This window comes from Scyliorhinus torazame, chromosome 13 (assembly GCF_047496885.1).
Source record: "Scyliorhinus torazame isolate Kashiwa2021f chromosome 13, sScyTor2.1, whole genome shotgun sequence".
Taxonomy (NCBI): domain Eukaryota; kingdom Metazoa; phylum Chordata; class Chondrichthyes; order Carcharhiniformes; family Scyliorhinidae; genus Scyliorhinus; species Scyliorhinus torazame.
The window spans coordinates 63,220,365-63,243,650 of NC_092719.1; the positions used below are offsets into that span (position 1 = coordinate 63,220,365).

At 49.1% G+C, this 23,286-nt stretch overlaps 1 protein-coding gene across 5 annotated transcripts in view; it reads left to right on the forward strand.

The window, feature by feature from the left end:
* Positions 1-23,286, forward strand: part of LOC140388067 (potassium voltage-gated channel subfamily A member 1-like) — a 305,257-nt gene that overhangs the window by 276,704 nt on the left and 5,267 nt on the right. For all 5 annotated transcript variants that reach the window (XR_011934077.1, XM_072471667.1, XM_072471670.1 and 2 more), the window contains one exon: positions 20,917-21,358. The gene's annotated coding sequence lies outside the window, so the exon portion shown is untranslated. The remainder of the gene's footprint in view (positions 1-20,916; positions 21,359-23,286) is intronic.

The window sequence follows — 23,286 nt, forward strand, 5'->3', positions numbered from 1 at the left end:
CCCAGTAGAAGGTCTCAAATGCCCGATTGACCTCCTTTGGCTCTGTTACCAATCTGCCTTTGCTATCCTTTACCTGCGCTATTTCCCTTGTGGCTGCCTGCTTTCTCAGCTGGTGAGCCAATAGGCGGCCAGCCTTGTCTCCGTGTCCGTAGAAGGTCCCCATGTCTGACGGTGTTGGTACACTGCTTTCCTAGTAGATAGCAGGTTAAAGTCGATTTGCAGCTGTTTCCTCTTCGCCAGCAGCCCTACGGTCGGGGCCTCGGAGTATTTTCTGTCGACTTCCAGGATGGAGTCCACCAGTTGTTGCCTGGCCACCCTCTCTTCCCTATCTCTGCTTGCCTTGTAGGCTATGATCTCTCCTCTAATCACGGCCTTCAGTGCCTCCCAGAACGTGGAGGGTGAGACCTCCCCGTTTTGGTTGTTACTCACGTAGTCGCCTATAGCCCGCGATGTTTTCTGACAGAAGGCCTTATCGGCCAGGAGGTCCGTGTCCAACCTCCATGTGGGGCACTGGGCACGGCCTGTCTCCAACCTCACATCCATATAGTGTGGAGCGTGGTCAGAGATAACGATCGCGGAGTAGTCCGTTCCCGTGATCCCTGGAAGCACCGATTTCCCCACTGCAAAGAAGTCGATACGGGTGTATACCTTGTGTACTTGTGAGAAGTATGAAAATTCCTTCTCTCCCGGGTGCAGGAACCTCCTTGGGTCCACCGCCCCCATCTGCTCCATAAATGCTCCTAGTTCCCTGCCATGCCAGTCTTTTTCCCTGCTCTGGGGTTGATCGATCGGTCAGTGGGTCCTGTACACAGTTGAAGTCACCCCCCATGATCAGTCGGTGTGTGTCAAGGTCGGGGATTTCTGCCATGGTCTTCTTTATGAATTCTGTGTCGTCCCAGTTGGGAGCGTACACATTTACCAGTACGACACCGCTGACCACGACGTACCATCCCCCTGGGTCCGTAACTGTCTTGGTTTCCTTATACCCCGTCCTCTCACTAATTGATATTGCTACTTCCCTAGCACTCGTCCAGTAGCATGAGTGGTATGTCTGTCCCACCCAGCCCTTCCTTACCAGCCGTCGGTCCTTCTCCCTCAGGCGCGTCTCTTGTAGGTAGATTATGTCTGCTTTCAGGCTTCTTAGGTGGGTGAAGACTCTGGATCTTTTGACCGGGCCGTTGAGTCCCCTTACGTTCCAGGTAACAATCCTGATGGAGGGTTTCTGACCCCCCGGTCCTGCGGGGTCACCCATACTTACCTGGTGGATGCGCCCCTGCCCTCCGGGGTTTCCCTTCGTTAGGGGGCCCAACAAAATGGCCGCGGTCACCGCTCTCACCATGAGGTCGGGCCCCAGGGCTCCGGGGTTTCCTTTTGTCCAGGGGGCACCCACCATGGCTGCCAGCTGTGTGTACGCCACGTGGCTGCGCCCCTGCACTCTAGGGTCTCCCTTCATCCTGAAGCCCTCCCGAGTGGCTGTTTGTGGCACCGTCTTGGTTCCTCGCCCTGCTCCATGCCTGCCGAGGCCTGTGTTCATGCTGCTTATCTACCTCACCCTTCCCTTTGCTTCTCTTTTGTTCTGCGCTCTCCCCCCAACTCCTCTCCCTCCCCCATAGTCCCTGTTCCTCTGTCCACCCCCTGTGTTCTTCCCTCCCTCGGCCCTGCCCCCCCCCCCCCTTCTCTTTGTGCCAGGCGCTCCCTCTCCCCGGAGAAGTGCGCCGTGGCCCTCCTTTCTTCCTGCCCTCCCGTGTTAGCCCTCCTCGCTAGCACGGTGGCCCCCCTCCCAGCAGTTGCCCTGCTCTGGTCCTGTTTTCCTTCCTTTTGCTAGCCCTTGTCTCGCCCTCCTGTCCGCCTTTTTCACCCTCATTCACCTTGCTTCGCTCCCCCCATTGCATTGAGAGGTGGAACGAGCCCGGGAACGAGTCAGCACAGTCCCGCACAGTGCACCAAACACGTGTGTACAGATTGTGATCGTATTGTCCCTGTTTGTGATCTGCCCGCTGCTCTTTGTTCCGATTCTTCCTTTCTTTTCCATCCCCGTCGCTTTCATGATGGCTGTTGTGGCTGTCCCTCCCCCAGTTTGTTCGCTCTAACAAACTCCTCCGCTGCTACTGGGGTATTAAAAAACAGCTCCTTCCCCTCAAATGTTACCCAGAGTTTGGCCAGGAATAACATCCCAAATTTCATATTACTTTTGTAGAGTGCTGATTTGGCCCTGTTGAATTCAGCCCTTCTTTTCGCCAGGTCCGCCCCAATGTCCTGGTACACCCTTATGGTCTTCCCTTCCCACTTGCTTGCTTTCGTCTGCCGGGCCCACTTTAGGATTTTTTTCCCTGTCTTGGAACCGGTGCAGCTTCACGATAATCGCTCTGGGCTGCTCCCGGCTTTGGGCCTGGGTCGGAGCGGCGCCCGGTCGATTTCTGGGGGGTTTGGAAACTTCTCCCTTCCCACTAGCTTGCGCAGCATTTGGGTGACGTAGCCTATTGGGTCTCTGCCCTCCATCCCCTCTGGCAGACCCACTATTTTAACATTTTGCCGCCTGGACCTATTTTCCTGGTCCTCCACTTTCCCTCTTAGGCTCCCCTGGGTCGTTACCAGCCTTTTCACCTCGGTTTCCTGAGTTACCATCCTGTCGCTCTGGCCCGAGGCGGCCCTCTCCAACTCCTGGATAGCTTTCTCCTGCACCTCCACCTTCCTTTCCAGGCCGTTGACGGTTCGCTGCATTTTTTCTCAGTCTCCGCCAGCATCTCCTTCATCATTGTGTGGAGCTCCGTCCTGAGTGCCTCCCTCATGGCGTTTATCTCCGTTTTTATCTCCTCCTTTATGGCGTTTATTTTCGTTTTCAGCACGCTTCTCCATTCCTCCCCCTGTGCGGGGGGTGGGGGGGGGGGGAGGGAGATGGACGCCGCATCCTGTTCCTGCTCCGTTGCTCGGCTTGCCAGCTTTTCCGCTTCCTGATTCGCCTGAACCTCCGCCTCACCCCGTGGGGTCGTCTGCCTGCGCGGCCGCAGCTCCTGCTTTTTTCCTTCGCCTTCGCTGCTGTTCCTTCTTACCTGCCCGTCCCCCCAATTTATTATTTGGAGGCATATTTCTGGCTGTGCCATTCTCTTTTTTTCCTGGGTTTTGGTGCGAAAAATAAATTTTTTTTTTTGTTCCCCCCAACAAAAAAAAACCCAAAACGATTTTTTTAAATAAAAAGGGATTTTTTTTTTTTGAAAGTTTTTTTTTCCCCTTTAAAAAAGTTTTTCTTTTTAAAAAAAAAATTTGCAGGAGAGGAACAAGGAAGGTTGAATTTTAAAATTCTTATTTTGTCCTTGTGATCCTCTCCGTGCTCCGACTTTCAGGCTGTATCTGAGCGATCCCCACTCCTCCTCCAATTGTAGCTCACCGGGACCAGTCTCTCCTTTTTTTTCTCTCTCCCTCTCCAGCTCCGTGGATCGGAGATTTGGCGCCTGGGCAGGGTCGAATTCGCGGGGCATAAGGAATTTTTTTTTTTTTTTAAATCCCCGGGAAAACCCCCCCCAAAAAGCCGTGATTTTGTGGCTGTGCGGGAGCGTCTTTGCTGCGACTGCTCCGTTCGCGATTGCCACCAGAAGTCCTTGTGCAATGATTAATGGACTTCAGTCGATAACGTGTTAAAAAATATACAAGTAGGCATAAGATAAGCATTACCCAATTTTGGATGCAGGAGTAAAGGTTTGCGCGTCCTTATGGAAGAGTGGGCAGATTTTCAGATGCGTGGAGAGCGGCACAGGGCAAGAGGATAAGGATGGCGAACATGGGGGGATTTTACAGGAGCGATCTACCTGAATGGGGACAGAGACCTGTAGTGCGAGATTATCCGGGTGTTTCCCAATGCTCAGAGCACCAAGAAACACCCCACTATCAAAAGCCTATCCGGGTAGTTCGGGGGTCTCAGCGGGGAACTCCCCGACGAGGTTGCACTTCGCCCCATTTTTTGCAATGAGGAACTCCGCTCGCCAGTACTCCTCCTCAATGCAGCAAGAGATTCCCCGATCTCTTGAGCCCCCGAACCCCCCCACGCCCCGCTCACTCAAAGGGGGTCCCAACCCACCCCCGCACAAGGCACCCTCAGGCCCGATCACAGCCATGCAAAAAATGCCAGCTTGAAACCTTGGCAGTGCCATCCTGGCACCCTGGCAGTGCCTCTGCCTGGGCACCTTGGAAGTTCCAGGCTGGCACTACTAGGGTCCCAGATTGGCAATGCGAGGGTGCCCAGGTTGTACCAGCAGTGCTCGGGTTCCAACCTGCCCAGAGGGTATGCACCTGGGGGCCTCCAATCCCCTGGGAGACCCACGAGTGCCCTTCCTTCTGGTTCCTGTTTGGGGAGGCCAGTACTGAACGGCACTCGCCTGAGGTCTCGAAGGCGATGGGGTTAGATCTCACACCTTGGGTAGATCTCGGGAACATATATTAGAGTGAGACTAGACGCATATACACACTTCACTCCCCACACATACCATTCCAGCCAACAAGATGGCAGCAAGGAGAGCGGCACCCCATTTCACCGACGCCGAGCTGGAGACCTTCCCGGATGGCATGGAGGAGAGGAGGGTGACCCTGTACCCCGGCCCGGGAAGGAGGCTGCCAGCTGCCGCCGTTCGTCTTGCCTGGATGCCATCAGTAACACCGCCTGGACCCGTCGGCCGGACGAAACTGTATGACCTCTTCAGGGTGACCAGGGTGAGTAGGCAGCACTCTGCCACTAGCACTGACCTGCAACCCACACACCTGTACCCCTATCACCCGCAACCCAGAGGGCGGCGAACCCCCACCATGCCCAACATGCCTGCACCCATACTGGCCGCCATGGCCAAGGACCTGGCCACTGACCACCAGCTACCCACCCTCTGGGCTGCATGTGTCAGACTGTCTAACACTGTCATCTTCTGTCTCTCCCCCACCCCAATTGAAGGCCGCCAGGAGCCGGAGAAGACAGGAGCAGGACCGCTGGACGTGTCGCCACTCACTGTGGCCGAGCAGTGAGCCTTGGACGTGATCGGCGGTCCGGAAGAAATGGAGGTCACCGAGGCGGAGCTTGGCTGTGGGCGAGGAAGTGAGACCCTAATAATTTGTGGATCCCCATGACACGTGTGTCAACTCCCCCCACCCCCCCCCCCACACCACCCCCACACACTCACTCCCATATCACCCGCACACCAACCCCCAACCACCCCCACTCCCCTCCAGCTCATGGCCTAATCACGCATTTTGTCTTGTGGAGATGGGGCGGGCTCATCTGTCATTCCCCCATCCCCAGCCAGTGCCACAGTTGGAGTCAGACATTGCCAAATGAGGTGGAGCACCAGAGCTCTTCGCAGCACGGATTGTCATCATTCTCCATCCCATGGCCCAGACCCGCTGTTACTGCCAACCCAGGCCCCCTACCCCGCAGTGCGCCAGGTATGTATCACGGAGGGAGTTACAGGCGGGGGGGGGGGGGTGATCCGGGGGGGGAGTGATGGGGTGTGGGGGTGGGATGCGGTGTCCATGCCCCTGGCCAGCCCAGGAACCTGAACCGCATCTTCAGGAGGCCAATGCAACGCTCGATCACGGACCTGGTCACTGTATGGGCATCGTTGTAACGGGTCTCTGTGTCAGTCTGTGGCCTCCGGATCGGTGTCATCAGCCACAACCACAGTGGACAACCCTTGTTACCCAGGAGCCAACCTCCCAGCTGAGAGGGCGTCTCAAAAATGTCAGGAATCATCGAGTGTGCCAGGATGAAGAAGTCGTGCACACAGCCCAGGTATTGGGTGCGGACATGTATGATGCACAGCTGATGGTCACATATCAGCTGCACCTTCACGAGTGGAACCCCTTTTGACTTGAGTATAGCGGCTGTTTCAGCAGGTGCTCGTAGGGGGGCATGCATCCCGTCGATCACCCCCTGGACCTGGGGCACCTCGGTGATGGCGGTGAAGCCCGCTGCCTGGGCATCCTGGTGGGCTCGGTCCACACTAAAGTGGATGTATTGGGCTGCCTGGGCATATTGGGCCTCGGTGACATCACGGATGCACCTGTGCACCGAGGTCTGTGAGATCCCGGACAGGTCCCCACTCGGCGCCAGGAAGCCCCGTCGCGGAAAGGTTCAAAGCGACCATCACCTTGACAGTCACCGGAAGCGGGTGGCCTCCTCAAATCCCCGCGGTGCATGATGTGCCATAATCTGACAGATATGACTCACTGTCTCTCTGTTTTATGAGAGGCTTTCAAATGTCAGTTGAAAGGAATTCAGGAGTGGCATGTTCCTGTGCGTAAGAAGGATAAATACGGCAAATTTCGGGAACCTTGGATAACAAGAGTTATTGTAAGCCTCATCAAAAAGAAAAAGGAAGCATTTGTCAGGGCTAGAAGGCTGGGAACAGACGAAGCCTGTGTGGAATATAAGGAAAGTAGGAAGGAACTTAAGCAAGGAGTCAGGAGGGCTCGAAGGGGTCACGGAAAGTCATTGGCAAATAGGGTTAAGGCTTTCTACACGTACATAAAAAGCAAGAGGGTAGCCAGGGAAAGGGTTGGCCCACTGAAGGTTAGGCAAGGGAATCTATGTGTAGAGCCAGAGGAAATGGGCAAGGTACTAAATGAATACTTTGCATCAGTATTCACCAAAGAGAAGGAATTGGTGGATGTTGAGTCTGGAGAAGGGTGTGTAGATAGCCTGGGACACATTGAGATCCAAAAAGATGAGGTGTTGGGCGTCTTGAAAAATATTAAGGTGTCCCCAGGGCTTGACGGGATCTACCCCAGAATACTGAAGGAGGCTAGAGAGGAAATTGCTGAGGCCTTGACAGAAATCTTTGGATCCTCACTGTCTTCAGGTGATGCCCCTGAGGACTGGAGAATAGCCAATGTTGTTCCTTTGTTTAAGAAGGGTAGCAAGGATAATCCAGGGAACTACAGGCTGGCGAGTCTTACGTCAGTGGTAGGGAAATTACTGGAGAAAATTCTTCGAGACATGATCTACTCCCATTTGGAAGCAAATGGACGTATTAGTGAGAGGCAGCATGGTGTTGTGAAGGGGAGGTCATGTCTGACTAACTTGATAGAGTTTTTTGAAGAGGTCACAAAGATGATTGATGCAGGTAGGGCAGTGGATGTTGTCTATATGGACTTCGGTAAGGCCTTTGACAAGGTCCCTCATGGTAGACTGGTACAAAAGGTGAAGTCATACGGGATCAGGGGTGAGCTGGCAAGATGGATACAGAACTGGCTATGTTATAGAAGGCAGAGAGTAGCAATGGAAGGGTGCTTTTCTAATTGGAGGGCTGTGACTAGTGGTGTTCCGCAGGGATCAGTGCTGGGACCTTTGCTGTTTGTAGTATATATAAAAGATTTGGAGGAAAATGTAACTGGTCTGATTAGTAAGTTTGCAGACAACACAAAGGTTGGTGGAATTGCGGATAGCGATGAGGACTGTCAGAAGATACAGCAGGATTTAGATCGTTTGGAGACTTGGGCGGAGAGATGGCAGATGGAATTTAATCCGGACAAATGTGAGGTAATGCATTTTGGAAGGTCAAATGCAGGTAGGGAATATACAGTGAATGGTAGAATCCTCAAGAGTATTGAAAGTCAGAGAGATCTAGGTGTACAGGTCCACAGGTCACTGAAAGGGGCAACACAGGTGGAGAAGGTAGTCAAGAAGGCATACGGCATGCTTGCCTTCATTGGTCGGGGCATTGAGTATAAAAATTGGCAAGTCATGTTGCAGCTGTATAGGATCTTAGTTAGGCCACACTTGGAGTATAGTGTTCAATTCTCGTCGCCACACTACCAGAAGGATCTGGAGGCTTTAGAGAGGGTGCAGAAGAGCTTTACCAGGATGTTCCTGGTATGGAGGGCATTAGCTATGAGGAGCGATTGAATAAACTCGGTTTGTTCTCACTGGAACGACGGAGGTTGAGGGGCGACCTGATAGAGGTCTACAAAATTATATGGGGCATAGACAGAATGGATATTCAGAGGCTTTTACCCAGGGTAGCGGGGTCAATTACTAGGGGTTATAGGTTTAAAGTGCGAGGGGCAAGATTTAGAGGAGATGTACGAGGCAGGTTTTTTACACAGAGGGTAGTGGGTGCCTGGAACTCGCTGCCGGAGGAGGTGGTGGAAGCAGGGACGATAGCGACATTTAAGGGACTCCTTGACTAATACATGATAGGATGGAATAGAGGGATACGGACCCAGGAAGTGTAGAAGATTTTAGTTTAGACGGGCAGCATGGTCAGCGCAGGCTTGGAGCGCCGAAGGGCCTGTTCCAGTGCTGTACTTTTCTTTATTCTTTGTTTAGGTGGAGTCTTCAACGGCATGCCCGGTCCGACAGCTCCTCGAATGACAGGCGGTGCCGGTGCACACGAGTCCTCATGTGGCACATCCTTGGCACCTCCTTCTCCTCGGCCTGTTGAGCGGCTGGCTCTCCAACCTGGACAGCTGCCACCTGTCCCTCTGTGGCATGCTCCGCTTCTGTCCACTCTGTTGCTGCAGCTTCCTCCTCCTCCTCGAGCAGCGCCCGCTCGTTTAGTCCCTTGGGGGGTCACCCCGGCCACTCGGCCTGTACCCCCGTCAACCCCCTCCCGACCCAGCCAGCCTGGCCAGTGTCCGGCCCGGCAGCCTACAGTCGCATCTCTCTGTGTCCTACTTCCTCTCTCTCCTTCATCAGCCACCACGCCAGTTTCAAGATTTTTAAAAGCACAAGTTATCCGCACCGTCGGGAACTCAGCCCATCGGAGGAGGAGAATCGCAGCGCCCCGGAGAATACTGGGTCGGGCCCGCTAATGAAATGCAAGCGGTCTTTACTGTATTTGAATTCCAATGCGCATTGACGCCGCTGTCGAAGTGACGGAGAATTGCGATTTGGCGCCGGAACCTATTCTCCGCCCAATCTCGTTTCACGATTTTAGCATTGGCAAACGGAGAAACCTACCCCACAACTCTCATGTTTTTGGATGATGGTAGTTTTATTGAAATTGTTCATTGGAATTTTTATCAGGCATTTGACAAACTCCTGTGAAGTCAATTGAAAATGCTCAGAGAATAGTTGAGAATAATGGATAAAAATGGAAATGTTGTAACAATAAAATTCAACCATCCAATTAGTGTCCTTAAAACAGAGGATAAACAGTAGGTGTGAGGAGAATCCATGAATGAATAATCACACATGATTCCATTCACCTGAATGGTTCACGTTTTTGCCTAAAAATGCAGCATTCCATCCAGTGTTAGCTCAGTTAGACATGATCAGATGACAAAGATAGAAACATTCCCATTGCGACAAAAACAGTGCCCAGTCCAATTTCTATTCAGACAAAAAACACTTCTTCACCTGCTGCACTAACAGCCAAGCACAAAGGTCTACTAAAAAGTCAGAAACCTTATCATACAAACCCAAACAAAACTGTGACAAACATAGCAGACCTCCTGATTTCAGTGGAAGGTGTAATTAGACGGTTGACAGTGCGCATCATTAGATCAACAATTCCTGTTTTATGAAGAGGTAATTAACACTTTCTGAGGCATTTGTTAAGTGACTGTGGGCATTACTGCTACACAATGCAGGACAAAAGGAACCACTTAACTTCTAACACTGTTTGCAACTGAGCCTGTGAGTTTATACCAGGACTACAACTATTATTCAAATGTACGTTTGTTTAATTTGTTCTTACAGATGCTCATTGTGAAATCCACTTGGGTGATATTATTAAAGCAATTCTTAATGCAGAATTTTTCTGCATGCGAGTTTAATGGGAGAGTGTAGTCCCAATCAACATAATGCCTCAGCTAAAGTACTGGACAAATGAATTTCCCACAAGCAAGTTAACATTTTATCCCCATTGTTTACAGTTAGCTGAGTATAGGAAAGCTGTGCTGTCTCACAAAGAGAGAATTTGTGTTACCTCATGATGTCACAAAGTACTTTGCAGCCACTGAAGTATTTTTGAAGTGTTGTCGCCGTCATATTGTAAGGAATGTAGCAGCCAATTTACACACAGCAAGACTCCACAAACAGTGCTAAGATAACACCTGTTCATTTCTTCTAAGTGATGGTGATTGAGGGACAAATTGTGGGCAGGATAAAGCTCCTACTCCCCTTTGAAATAGTGCTGTTTGATTTTTTTTTAAAAACATCACATGATTGGGAAGGCAAAAACGTTGTTTAACATCTCATTTAAAGGTTGGCACCTCTGACAGCACTGAAGTGTAAGCTTATATTATGTGCTCCAGACTCTGGAGTGGTATGTGAACTCGTGACCTCCTAACACAGAACCCATCACTGATTTTACAATCTGGATAATTTCCAGAGTGGAGGAACACATTGTAAGTGTAAAAGTTGCAGTAAGTGCACATATTTGTTATTAAATGGGATTGAGAAGTTAATGTTGGAACAATAGTTTCAGGTTGGCCAGGGCAGCAGAGGACTCAAGACACTGTGGTGAAGAGGAATGTGGAACATACATCAGGAGATATATCATTAAAGAGAGTGTGATCCACACCTTGAACAGACTGACAGATTTCCAATCAGTAAGGGAATCAAGGGTTGTGGGGGTTAGGAGGGAAAATGGAGTTCAGGATTATATCAAATCAGTCATTATCTCATTGAATGGCGGAGCAGACTCGATGTGCTGAATGGCCTACTTCTGCTCCTATGTCTAGTGGTTGTTAGGGCAGTGGTTGAGACCTGGATCTTGGGTTTTTTAAAGAATCAATTAAATGCTGAAACTGAACACAGTAGCACTAATATTCTTAAAGAATAGTATCAAACATGATTGGGGATGGTTCCTCTGTTACTGAGAAATCATCAAGTGATTCTTAAAAGTGTATTTATGTCTTTTGGTATGCAAGCTGTTTGTTATGTCTCTCAAACCAATCTTACAATATGTTAAAACTAGAGAAGACAATCTGGTCTTGCAACTAGGTCTCAGCCAGTCACATTGATAACATTCCCGCCAGTGTGACAACATGAGAGAAATTGCCCGTCTCAAGTGAAATAAAAACATCTAGGAAACCCAAAGGGTCCCTGTATGCTTTATAAACATGGTGACCTACATTGCAATTGTCATGATATTCAAACACACACATCATGATAGACACACCAACAGACAAATCAGAACACACACCACCACAACCAATCACAGAAAGATATAAAAGCACAAACACGACACCTGGTGGTCAGTATTAGCTGGAGAGGAGAACCAGGACAGACCTGCTACACGACACACTCAGGGAGACAGCACGTGCAGAGTATCCAGAACGAACTGTATTATAAGAGTTAAAATAAAATAGGGTTGTACCACATACAACTGTGTTGGCTCATCTGTGCACCAGAGCACCCAACACCACATGGTACAGGAGTGGATCGATACCTGCCGGCATACCTCAGTGTACACAGACAACCAGCAGTGCCCAGGCAAAATGATAGAGCTCCCGGTTCCGCAGCCGCTCCAGTGCTACGGCGATCTCCGCGAAAACTGGTGGCAATTCCGGCAAGTGTTCGAATTGTTCCTGGTGGCAGCTGAACTCCAAGACCTGGATGATAGCGAAAAAATTGAATTTCTCCTCACCATTGCCGGTGCAAGGGCAAGAGAAATATTCACAAGGTTCAGGTTCTTCAGGAGGCAGCAAAGGTACGATTACCAGGCAGTCCTGGACAAATTCTCCAAGTACTGTGAAGAAAACGCACTCCAATCGGCAAGTAAAGGTAAGAAAAGCGGCAGTACTCACCTCGTGGCTGGGATCCCGGAGCCCGAATTCCCAGAGGCCGAAATCCCGGGCCTGAGAGAGGGCTGGGTCGAGGTCGGTGGCCATCTTGCTAAAGGTATCACGCTAGCACAGTTGCGCAAGCAGTGCGCAGGACCGGAAGTATCGTTTGCGCGTGCGCGAGATGCTGCGCATGCGCAGTCAAGAAAACGGCCATCGGTAAAGGAACAGCGATCTGAGCATGCGCAGTCGCTTCCTACGTGCTACATACCGAGCGTCAGGATGTCAGAGGCCCCAGACCGCACCAATTTAAAGGGGAAACGTCCCAAATCCAATTTAAAAGGGAAACGTCCCAAATCAAAAAAACAAAAATCTGTTAAAGCTGTAAAACAACCTTCCCTCACCTGGAATGACAGCACATTGCCGCAAATTGACCCAGGAGATGAATTTGACCTCCGAAGAACCCTCCGACAAGCAGTTACCTACGCACAAGCCGATGATTCCGACCTCGAATACTTCGATGACGATCTTTACAGTGTTTCCGGACCTCGCGAGCCCAATGATAGCTCCGTGGTCCTATACGACTATGACTCGGACGAACCTTTCGTGTTGCACATTGGCGGCCCTCACATTGAATCCGACGCAGATGCGGATTCATTTTTCGGATTTGAGGATCTTCAATCCAGCAGATATGACGTCCCAACTTATCAGTACCGGATGATGCTGCAGCCTGACATTAACAGACGGGGAGCGCTGCAAGCACACGGAGAGCGCCCTGCTGCCACACAGAGCGTGGTCCACGTCCCGCTCAACGTTCCCGACTCTATGAAAGAAGACATGCAAGACTCCAGAGCGCAGTCCTCGCATGAACCAGAAGTGACTCCAGTGTCACAAGCCTCCATAGCAAGCTCATGGACAGCCTCCACGATAGAAGCAACGCAAGACTCCAGAGCGCAGTCCTTGCATGAACAAGAAGTGACTCCAGAGTCACAAGCCTCCACAGGGAGCTCGTGGACAGCCTCCACGATAGAAGCAACGCAAGACTCCAGAGCGCAGTCCTTGCACGAACAAGAAGTGACTCCAGTGTCACAAGCCTCCACAGAGAGCTCGTGGACAGCCTCCACGATAGAAGCAACGCAAGACTCCAATGTCCGGTCCTTGCAGGAACAAGACCATGAGGGTCTAGCAACCTCTCCTGACCAACCAGCGGCAGACGATGCAAGTCTGCCATGCTCACGTGAACAGCAAGAAGGCTATAACAGCCTACCATGCTCCACTACACAGCAGCATGACCATGACGGTCTCTCATGCTACAATGAAGGGCACAGCGCTGAAGACTGTTCAAGCCCAACTGAAGACAAGCCAAAGGAATCGCCTCTTCCAAGCCCGAAGAAAAAAGGTTTATGCGCTGACCTTCAGGATCATTATAGCCGAACAGAGATTAATAATGCTGCACGGTCACAGAAGGATGCTGAGGATTTGCTAAAGAAATTAATTGAATGTTTAACTTGCAAGGAGCAGACTGATAATTGCCAGTGTTTTAGTACGGATCGAAAAAATGGACAAGACATTGATCCTCAGGTAATGGAAATAACACAACCTGAATCATATCTACAGCAGGGACAAATGTCTCCCTTCAACACAACGCCGCAAAGTCCCAACTTCGGAGACCAGCAGTTAGTCAGTAATGACTCTTCAAACCTTGAGGGGAACATTAATTGCATTGAACCTATACACACTCCACTGATAAATGAGCAGAACATTGGAGCAAGAATCCTGAGGACACCGACATCGAGTAGCCAGATAACGAATTTAAAACCCGCAGCAGTTTCAAGTGAACCAAGTGTGCTTTCCACTAATGGTGAAGATGCAGATAAGGTCGACCCGATTATCCATTGTACCACACTAACCCCAGTGATTAAGCAGTTATGTATGGGGAGTATAATGTGGGCAATTGAGAACAGTAAAAGAGAGACTGTGACCATGCCAGTCCCAGCAAAATCAGACCCAGATACCATGAAGGCATGTACATTAGACAAAGATACATATGAGGTACCTGAGAAGAAAAGTGAAACGGAATGTTCTTTGGAAAATAGTACAATGTCGATAGAAACATTGGATCCTATATTCGAGACCATACATATGGGAGAATTTGGGGGTAATAAACAAGGTTCTGCAATGTCTGGGGGAAGATTTAAAATTCCAAAGAAGAAAAGCCCAAATGAAGGACAATGGCAAGACAATGACAGTCCACCGACATGGTGTGCACCACCAGATGAAAACTCTGACAATTTACCCAACCCTAGTGAACAGCAAGCTGCTAATGAGGATCTATCCACGGGATGTGAGACGAGTGACGACAGCATCCCACTTCCCATGCAAAAGGTGCAAGGTGACAGACCTCGCCTAGTGCATACCGAGGCACTCGACGATCATGGTGGGACCACTGACGACTGCGGTGGCGGCGCACCGCTTCCACCCTCGATGGCTCGAGCCTCTCCACTGGTTGGTGCATTCCTGCATGTTCCGACTCCAGAAGTGCAGCTTCAGGGAATCTCGGCTGCCTCCAGTGAACCTGTTGGGACTCCGGACGGGGAGCATCGACGGAAGGCAGACCGGACTCCAGATGGGGAGCAGCCAAGCGCCGACTCTGATTCGCGCACGCCAGACCTTGCTCCGGACGGGCGGTGTCGCGGCCTCGGTGATGGCACGCTCAGGGTGACGGCGGATGCCACGGCGACAAGGAATGGATCGCGTGGCAGTCCCACTGGGTCGGCAGTGGCGACCAGCACCGGCGGTCCAAGACAGACACACCAATTCGCGCCATCGCCAGACATTGATGCGAGCAACAATTCTCTCTCCAAGGCGACATGCTTCGACGTTTCTCTGCGGAGTCGCCCTTCCGGCACAGCAGGTGGCCGGAACCAGCGTGCACGGTCTCGGCCAACTTCCACATCTGGCACAGTCATCGCCTTGCATGATATTAGTGATGGTGCTACTTCGATGGCAACGACCCATCGGCTACAAGATGCCGTCCACCACAAACATAAAAAGAAAAAAGACTCCACCTTGTTCCTGGCATGCATGGCGGATGGATTGGTGCGTAGGCGCAATCAGCGAGCTTTGCGCCGCATTCCACGCTCGCAACTGAACCGTACGCACACGCCGGATCCTCCACTGGTTCCCAAGGGTGACTTTGTGGAGATGCCACAGATCATGCCCCTTCCATCGCCACCAGAACCAAACCACAGCCAAGGCAACACTAACAAAGATGTTGAATGTTATATTTGCACGAATGAAAAACCAAGCACTGCACGAAGTACAACAAATGGAAAAGTAGAGACTTCGGCAACAGCATCACCTCCAACAGTCCAAGGTGAACCAGTGTGAACCCAAATCTCCACAGCTGAACCGGCTTGAGGACCAGCCTATTCTTGAGGCGGTCACCCATTAGACTGGACTTATAACGCTGTTCATACGTTCAAAAAGTCAAACACTTCTGTATTATAACCTGTTGTTGTTCATCGTTCCAGATATCGTCTGACCGGACCACTGTTCAAGTTGTTTTTTTTCTCGCATTCATGTTTTGTTATGGTACAACCTTGTTAGTGTGACGCACCCGACATCGCCCCATGTAAATAGTTACATCATATACACACGCTGTACACAACACACGCACACACTCTTAGATGCACTCACGACACGATTATATTTATAACCACGTAGGCACATATCTTTGTAAAAAGGGGGATGTCATGATATTCAAACACACACATCATGATAGACACACCAACAGACAAATCAGAACACACACCACCACAACCAATCACAGAAAGATATAAAAGCACAAACACGACACCTGGTGGTCAGTATTAGCTGGAGAGGAGGACCAGGACAGACCTGCTACACGACACACTCAGGGAGACAGCATGTGGCGAGTATCCAGAACGAACTGTATTATAAGAGTTAAAATAAAATAGAGTTGTACCACATACAACTGTGTTGGCTCATCTGTGCACCAGAGCACCCAACACCACAGCAATCACGTTATTTACTGTGTGCAGCCCAAGGTGTATAAGATTGCTTTCCCGGGCAGTCTATATGCTTCACTTTGCAGTCAGGTCAGTTTCCGACTTTGGAATATTGCAGCAACTTTAGCATCGCTGCTAATGTTTTAGTGTAAGTGTACCTTTAGAAATGGTTTAGTTTAAAGCGATTCTTTAGTGTCCAAAGCAAAAGGAATGCTGCCTGGACAAAAGGGTGATCTTAGATCTGGGGCCACAAAGTAAAGTAATTACTCATATAATCGTTCAACCATATAACACCGAAGGTGGCTGTCATGATATTCAGATAAACATCATGGTGCAATCATGGGGGTATCGCCCCCTGGTCAGCATCATACATAAGGACCTGAACGAGATGACCCCTCGCCTCCAGCGCAGCCTACTCAAGCTCCGGAGGTACGACTTCCAACTGGTCTACACCCCGGGAAAGGATCTCATCATTGCGGATGCCCTATGCGGTGAGCACACCGCCCGACTCGGAGGGGTTCGTCTGTCAGGTCGAAGCGCAGGAGGCCTTCACATCAGCAAATCTGCCAGCTGATGATTCAAGTCTGGCCCGTATTCGCTGGGAGACTGCGGCTGACCCCCTTCTACAACGTGTGATGCGCCACATGACGGGAGGGTGGCTCAAAGGACAGTGCCCACAATTCTACAATGTCCGGGACGACTTGGCCGTCATTGACGGTGTCCTCCTAAAGCTGGACCGGATTGTGATTCCACACAGCATGCACAAGCTGGTCCTCGACCAACTACACGAAGGCCATCTGGGGGTTGAAAAGTGCAGACGGAGGGCTCGAGAAGCTGTATACTGGCCGGGCATCAGCGACGACATTGCCAACATGGTGCTCAACTGTCCCACCTGCCAAAGGTTTCAGCCGGTGCAACCCCCTGAGATGCTTCAGACCCATGAGTTGGTGACGTCCCCCTGGGCGAAGGTGGGTGTGGACCTTTTTCATGCACTTGGCAGGGACTATGTCATCATCATAGATTACTTTTCGAATTATCCAGAGGTCATACGCCTGCACGATTTGATATCGTCCGCTCTCATAAGGGCATGCAAAGACACCTTCACTCGCCATGGCATTCCGCTTACTGTCATGTCGGACAATGGGCCCTGTTTTGCAATCCAAGAATGGTCTTCTTTTGCTGCTTCGTATGGCTTCACACATGTGAAGTCCAGCCCTCTGCATCCCCAGTCAAATAGCAAGGCGGAAAAGGGCATTCACATCATCAAGCGGCTCCTCTGCAAGGCTGCTGATGCCGGATTGGATTTTTGCTTAGCCCTGCTGGCCTATTGTTTGGCCCCACTAGCCACTGGCCTCTCACCAGCCCAGCTGTTGATGGGTCACGCCCTCAGGACCACTGTGCCATCCATTCTGGTCCCTACACCCAACTATGCTCCAGTATTGCAAAGGATGCGACAGCAGCGTGCTCAGCAGAAGGTGGCAAATGACACTCGGGCAACTGATCTTCCTGCCCTGGTGCCTGGAGACAACGTCCGCATCCACCTACCAGAGGGTGGCTGGTCGGCAACTGTCAAAGTTGTCCGATGCGTGGCTCCCCGCTCGTTCCTGGTTCGCATGCCTGATGGCTCCATTCGCAGGTGCAATCGCCGGGCTCTTCGCCTGCTTCCGCGCTCGCTACGTGATCATACACCGGTGCCACGCCCTCCTGTTGTTCCTGATGTCGACTTTGTGGAGCTTCCTGCCACCATGCCCATTCCTCTGTCGCCTGTGGCCAGGCCCATTCCTCAGCCGGTGGATCCTGACCCACCCTTGAGGCGGTCAACCCAAATTCGTCGCTAACCTAATAGGCTGGACATATGAGCCTGTTTGAACATTGATCTCACTGACGTATTATGCCACAATGTTAATATGTTTCTCTTTTTGTCGTTACAGGAGTTCGTTTTGATGCTTAATGTTTACACGTGTTTTGTTTATGGTACAACCTCATTGCTATGTTGCACCTGACACCTTCCTATGTATATAGTTTAGCCTCATGTACATGTTGCAGATATTGCACGCACACATTCAGCTGCACTCAGTACACATCTATATTTATTACCACATAGGCACATATTCTTGTAAAAAAGGGGGATGTCATGATATTCAGATAAATATCATGGTGCAAACATACATACACACTGATGGACAGATCAACGGACCAATCAATACACACACAACATCACAGGCAAGAGCATACACACTATAAAATGGGGAACACGACATTTCCCGCTCATTCTAGCAGGAGACAGCTCAGGGCACAGAGCTCACAGCAAGCCACTCAGACATTCACCATGTGCTGAGTGTTTCTCCAAGATAGTGTTAGGGCTAGGTCCACAGGTTAGAGGGTAATGAACGAACCACAGTAACCAGTTTACAGATATTGTTATTGTTAGTAATAAAACTGAGTTGTACCATCCGCAACCGTGTTGGTTCGTCTATGTAGCAAAGCACCCAACACGACAGTGGCCACTTAGCCCATCATACCTGTGCTGCCTCGTTAAGAGAACTATCCAATTAGTCCCACTTACCCCCCCCCCCCCCCGCCACCCCCACACACACACCACACACACATGCACATCTCTTTACCAGCTCTTTCCCCAGAGCCCTGCTGTCACATATCTTGTGCTCACGGTGGTTGGCTGATTGGCTGTGTGTATTGGTGGTAATAGTCAATGACTTTACATTGAAACTTCAATCTTGAATTAGTTACAGCTGGCACATAGAGGAATTTGTTCCACAAAAATGTCTGAATGTTACTAACATTAATGCAAAATATTACATTGGAATATTTCTTATTGCAGAAGTTTATTCCTGCGTATGGTAAGAGTGTACACCCATACATTCAAATGTAAATCCCATGAATGGGTTGGAGTAGAAGATTCCCTATTTGGATTTGCCATAATCAGCTTAATGTAATTTGAAGTCGAAAAAATGTTCAGCTTCCCAGCTCTGACATTTCCCACCTATAATGACCCAAATATAGGTCAGTTGTTCCGTCACAGACTCAGAGCTGATACATTTTAAGATGTTTCATTAATTACAGTGGCAGCATCAAGGAAAACATCATGCTTGTCAAAAGCTGTTCCTATTTTAGATTTTAAATTGCATCATTATTGCACTGTACAATTGTCTCATCTACTTTGCTGAGTTGGTTACATTCATCCATCTGAGTATTGATGTTGTGGGTTCAAGTCACATTTTAGGAATTGAACTTCAAATCTAAGATGACCTTCAGTGTAGTGCCGAGGGAGTGCTGCATTTTCAAAGGTGCCATTTTGCGATGCAATATAAGCTCCATCTTAATGTTTCAGAAAGAACTTTTCCTAATTCTGTGGCCAACATTCCTCTCACACCACAACTATTCAGGGTATTTTATTCAAATGTGCAAAAACATCCCAGTGATGCACCTGCAATGTCACAGTATGCATTCCCATTGGTCAAGGCTTCGTGCTGTGAACATGTTTGGCAAATCAGACTTCATGGCGATAAATCTTGTCTGCTGATTATGGAACTGCTCTATATGCAATATGATCGCTTTTTGCATACATAAAATAACGACTGCAGTTCAAAATTAATAAATTGGTTGTGACCAATTTTTAATCTTTCAAATATAATAATTCTTCCATATCTGGCCTAACTGCAGCTTTCCATTCAATGCCCATTGAATAATTGATTCCCTTCCAGTTTATTGGCCATTTATTCGGACACTTCAATTGAAGAAATTCATCTTGGGCGTGATCTAACGGGAAAAAATCAAAGTCCGTTCTGGGCGGGATTAGAGGAGTTGTTAAACACCACGAACGACCCCGCTAACGAACAGCACCATTTTTTTTTGGACCTCAGCAGGGAACGCCCAACCGAGGCCACAATGTTGCATTGCCTGCACAGAGGAGCTCTGCTTCTCAACCCCCCCACTGCGACCCCTGGAATGCCCCCAACGGCCAAAAGCACCTCAAAACCTCGCACCTCACCTCATATGGGAAGGCGTGGGCAAAATGCCACCTGGGCACCTTGGCACTGCCAGCCTGGCACCCTGCCAGTGCCCCTGCCAGGCTGCTCAGGTGGCAGTGTCAAAGTGCCGTGTGGCATCAACCGCGCCAGGGTGCTGCCCAGATACAAACCACCCTTGGGCCTCCAATCACGTAGGAAACACCCAAGTGCTGTTCCGCTTGGTCCCCGTTTATGGACCAGGCTGATGTTTCCGGTTAGATCTGGCATTGGAAGAATTAACTCTGCAATTCTGGTCCCGCCAATTGTAGACGGGATCCAGATTGCGACGTCTCGCGAGATCTCATCAGATCTCGCAAAGCGTCTGGAAACCTGCAAGAGGCCTCTCGCGGGATCTACCGGCCCTGACCCATTTCGATTCCGGCGGGTTGTGGCCGGTAAATCGCGCCTCTTGTTTTTCATACATTCAAAATAAGATATCTTTATTGGTTAAATGATCAAATCATGTTTTTCACTATTAGTCTACGTTTGGTGGAAGTTTGAGGCTAATCAATAAGAAATTACATTTTAGTTACATCTCCCACTGATATTTTAATACTTGAAGTAGCTTGTTAATAGCCATCAACATCTCTGATGTGTGTAATTTAACAGCATTTGGCATCTGTCTATTTTAATGAACATTGAAGAGTCTGCATTTCTAAAATTGAAGTTCCTAGACAATAGAAGGGTCAATATTACATTGAGTCCTCTAAAATCAAGTGGTATCAAATGATATGGTGCAGGCTTTGCCCTTTTTTCATCGTCACCAGTGTGTTAATCAGAAGTGCAAGCATAAAGTGATACCAGGCAATAATGTTTTGTTCAGATTCTAGCACCTGCAGTATTTTGCTATTTTTACATTGGTTGATGAGAGAAACAAAATTAATTATCAGTTATTAAAACTTTCCCATTTTTGCTGAAAAAAGCTTTCCTGTCAGAGCTTTGTACGATAGATATTTGGATGCACTGATCTCCAGGGCCTGAATTGCTGGTCTGTGATCATGTTAGGAGATGTTCTACACTGGTGGCACAAAATTGTCGCATTTATTGTCCAAGGAAAGAAGTGAGGACCAAGGACAAATTATTACATGTAAGTGGGAGGAGGAAGATTAATTCCTTCATTCATGCTTTGTAACTTTCCCAAATTTCAGGTAACATGAAAATTAGAAAGAGAAAAAGATCCGCAGCCTGGAATCATGAGAGAAGTTCTTACTGGAGATCATTTAACCACAAAATGCCGCTGCCTTCAGGCAATGCAAGAGGATAAAATGAATGAGGTTTCTGTTACTGGGATGTTCCTTGAAAGATGGATTGCACTACTGTAAAATTAATAAGAAACAGGGCCATGGGACGTTCACCCTTTCAGGAGAATGACTTTGGCATATACTCAAGACGGTCTACTTTCCAGTATTTTCACTGCTGGAGAAGAGAAGTTTCCAGTATTTTCACTGCTGTAGAAGAGAATTAGATGTGACAATGCAGCTGCTTCAACAACCATTCCAAATGCGTTTTGTCTGATTCAAGAGGAAAAGGGAGTTGCTTGGATGTGCCTGTTTTTGAGGCAACCCCCAACTCACACATTTTTGAATGAAGGTAAATTAACTGACAAATGTATTTCAATTTTCAGAAGGTCGCTGGCAAATCACCTCATGCAAGGCTAGTAAGGAACCTCACAGAATGGTGAAACATTGGCTAAATGTAGACTGCTGTGGCAAAAGAAGGACATTGATAATTGGACATAGGTACAACGCACTCATTGGCGTGATTCAATGACCTCGTTGCACTCGACTTGGAGTCAGTGCATGACGGTTGAATCCTAGGAGAGGCCAAAATCGGCCTTCGCGCAGGCCAAAAACCTCGTGAATGTTACCGGACTACCGAGGGCGGGCACGATCCCGATCTCGCTCTCGCTGGGCAAGAAATGCAGATTGAAGTGAGGCATTAGGCTCATCGAAATATGTGTCTGCCAGATGCGAACCAGGCATGATGGTATCTCAGTGGGTCTTGCAGACGATTAGAAGTCCCTGGGTGATCAGGGATAGGGTAGGGTAGCACCCTGGCCCTCCCCGTGGCACCTGGGCACCCTGGCGCTGCCAGCCAGGCACCATGGCAATGCCACCTTGGCAGTGCTACCTGGGAACCCTAGCAGAGTCAGGTTGGCAGTTGCAGGGTGACAGGCTGGCATTGCCAGGGTACCCGTATGCCAACTTGGCCAGGGGTCGGGCATGGGGGGCCTTGCCTCGAAGCGTGGGGTGAGGGGAGGGGTTATTATATAAATAATAATAATCTTTGTTATCACAAGTGGCTTAAATTAGCACTGCAATGAAGTTACTGTGGAAAGCCCCTAGTCGCCACATTCGGCGCCTGTTTGGATACACGGAGGGAGAATTCAGAATGTCCAATTAACCTAACAAACACGTCTTTCGAGGGTCCCAGAAAAATTTAGGGGTTGAAGGGGGGGGGTTCCTGAAGACCAGTGTTTGAGGGGAGAAAACAAAAGATTGAGGTGGCCTTCCAAAATGGTGCCCCAATCTGCGAGGAGCCGGTCCTACTGGTGAGCACAGCTCGCTAGTGCAGGATGGCAGCCTAAGTGTGGCCTTGACGGAGAGAAACACTCCGAGGTCAAAGAAAATGGCAAAGTGCCATTGAATAGCAGGGTTATTTTTGGTGTAGCAGCCACCAAGAAATACCCTGCCAAACAAGCAGTTTAACTTTTTTGCGTTGACTCACACCCAATTTTTCTGGGGAAGGTTAGAGAAAAAATAGTGTCTTGTAAGAACAAAGTTCAACTGCTGAGTGCCCTTAAAATAGGGCATCAACAGTGTGAGGGAAATCCACGAATGAATAATCGGACATGTGCTGTGGATGGGCTTGATGGGCTGAATGTTTCTTCTCTCACTCCGGTGATTTTTGTTTGTATTCTTATCTAAACACGGACCATTCCATGTAATGTCTTGGCTTATTCAAGCATGGTCTAGTAACAATGAGGGCCAAAGTCCCATTTCCAGATGTTATTTCTTTACACCATTGTAAAGAAACATTGCAGAGTTCGGTGTAAAGAAACAACATCATTCTTCAGCTGCCATCTTAAAATCCAAGTGTCTCCTAGAAAGTAGGAAACCTTATCACACAGACCCAAACAAAACACACTGTGACATCCATAACAAACCTCCCGCTTTCAGTGCAAAGTGTGATTAGATGGATGACAGCACATCACTGGGAATCAAATCCAGTAATGCAGTATGCATCATTAGATCAAGATCAGCTATCCCTGCTTTATGAAAATATCATCAACATATTCTGCAGCTTTTGTTATGTGACGATGGACATTTCCAGCAAACTATACGGGACAAAGCGAACCACTTTACTTAAAATATTTTTTGCAACTAAACCTGTGTATTGATGCGAAGAATCTCATACAATAGGACTATTAGGAAAATCCCCATTATTCAAACATATATTTGCTTTATTTGTTAGTGTGCCTACTTATGTTGAAATCAGGTCTGTGTGATGTCATTAAC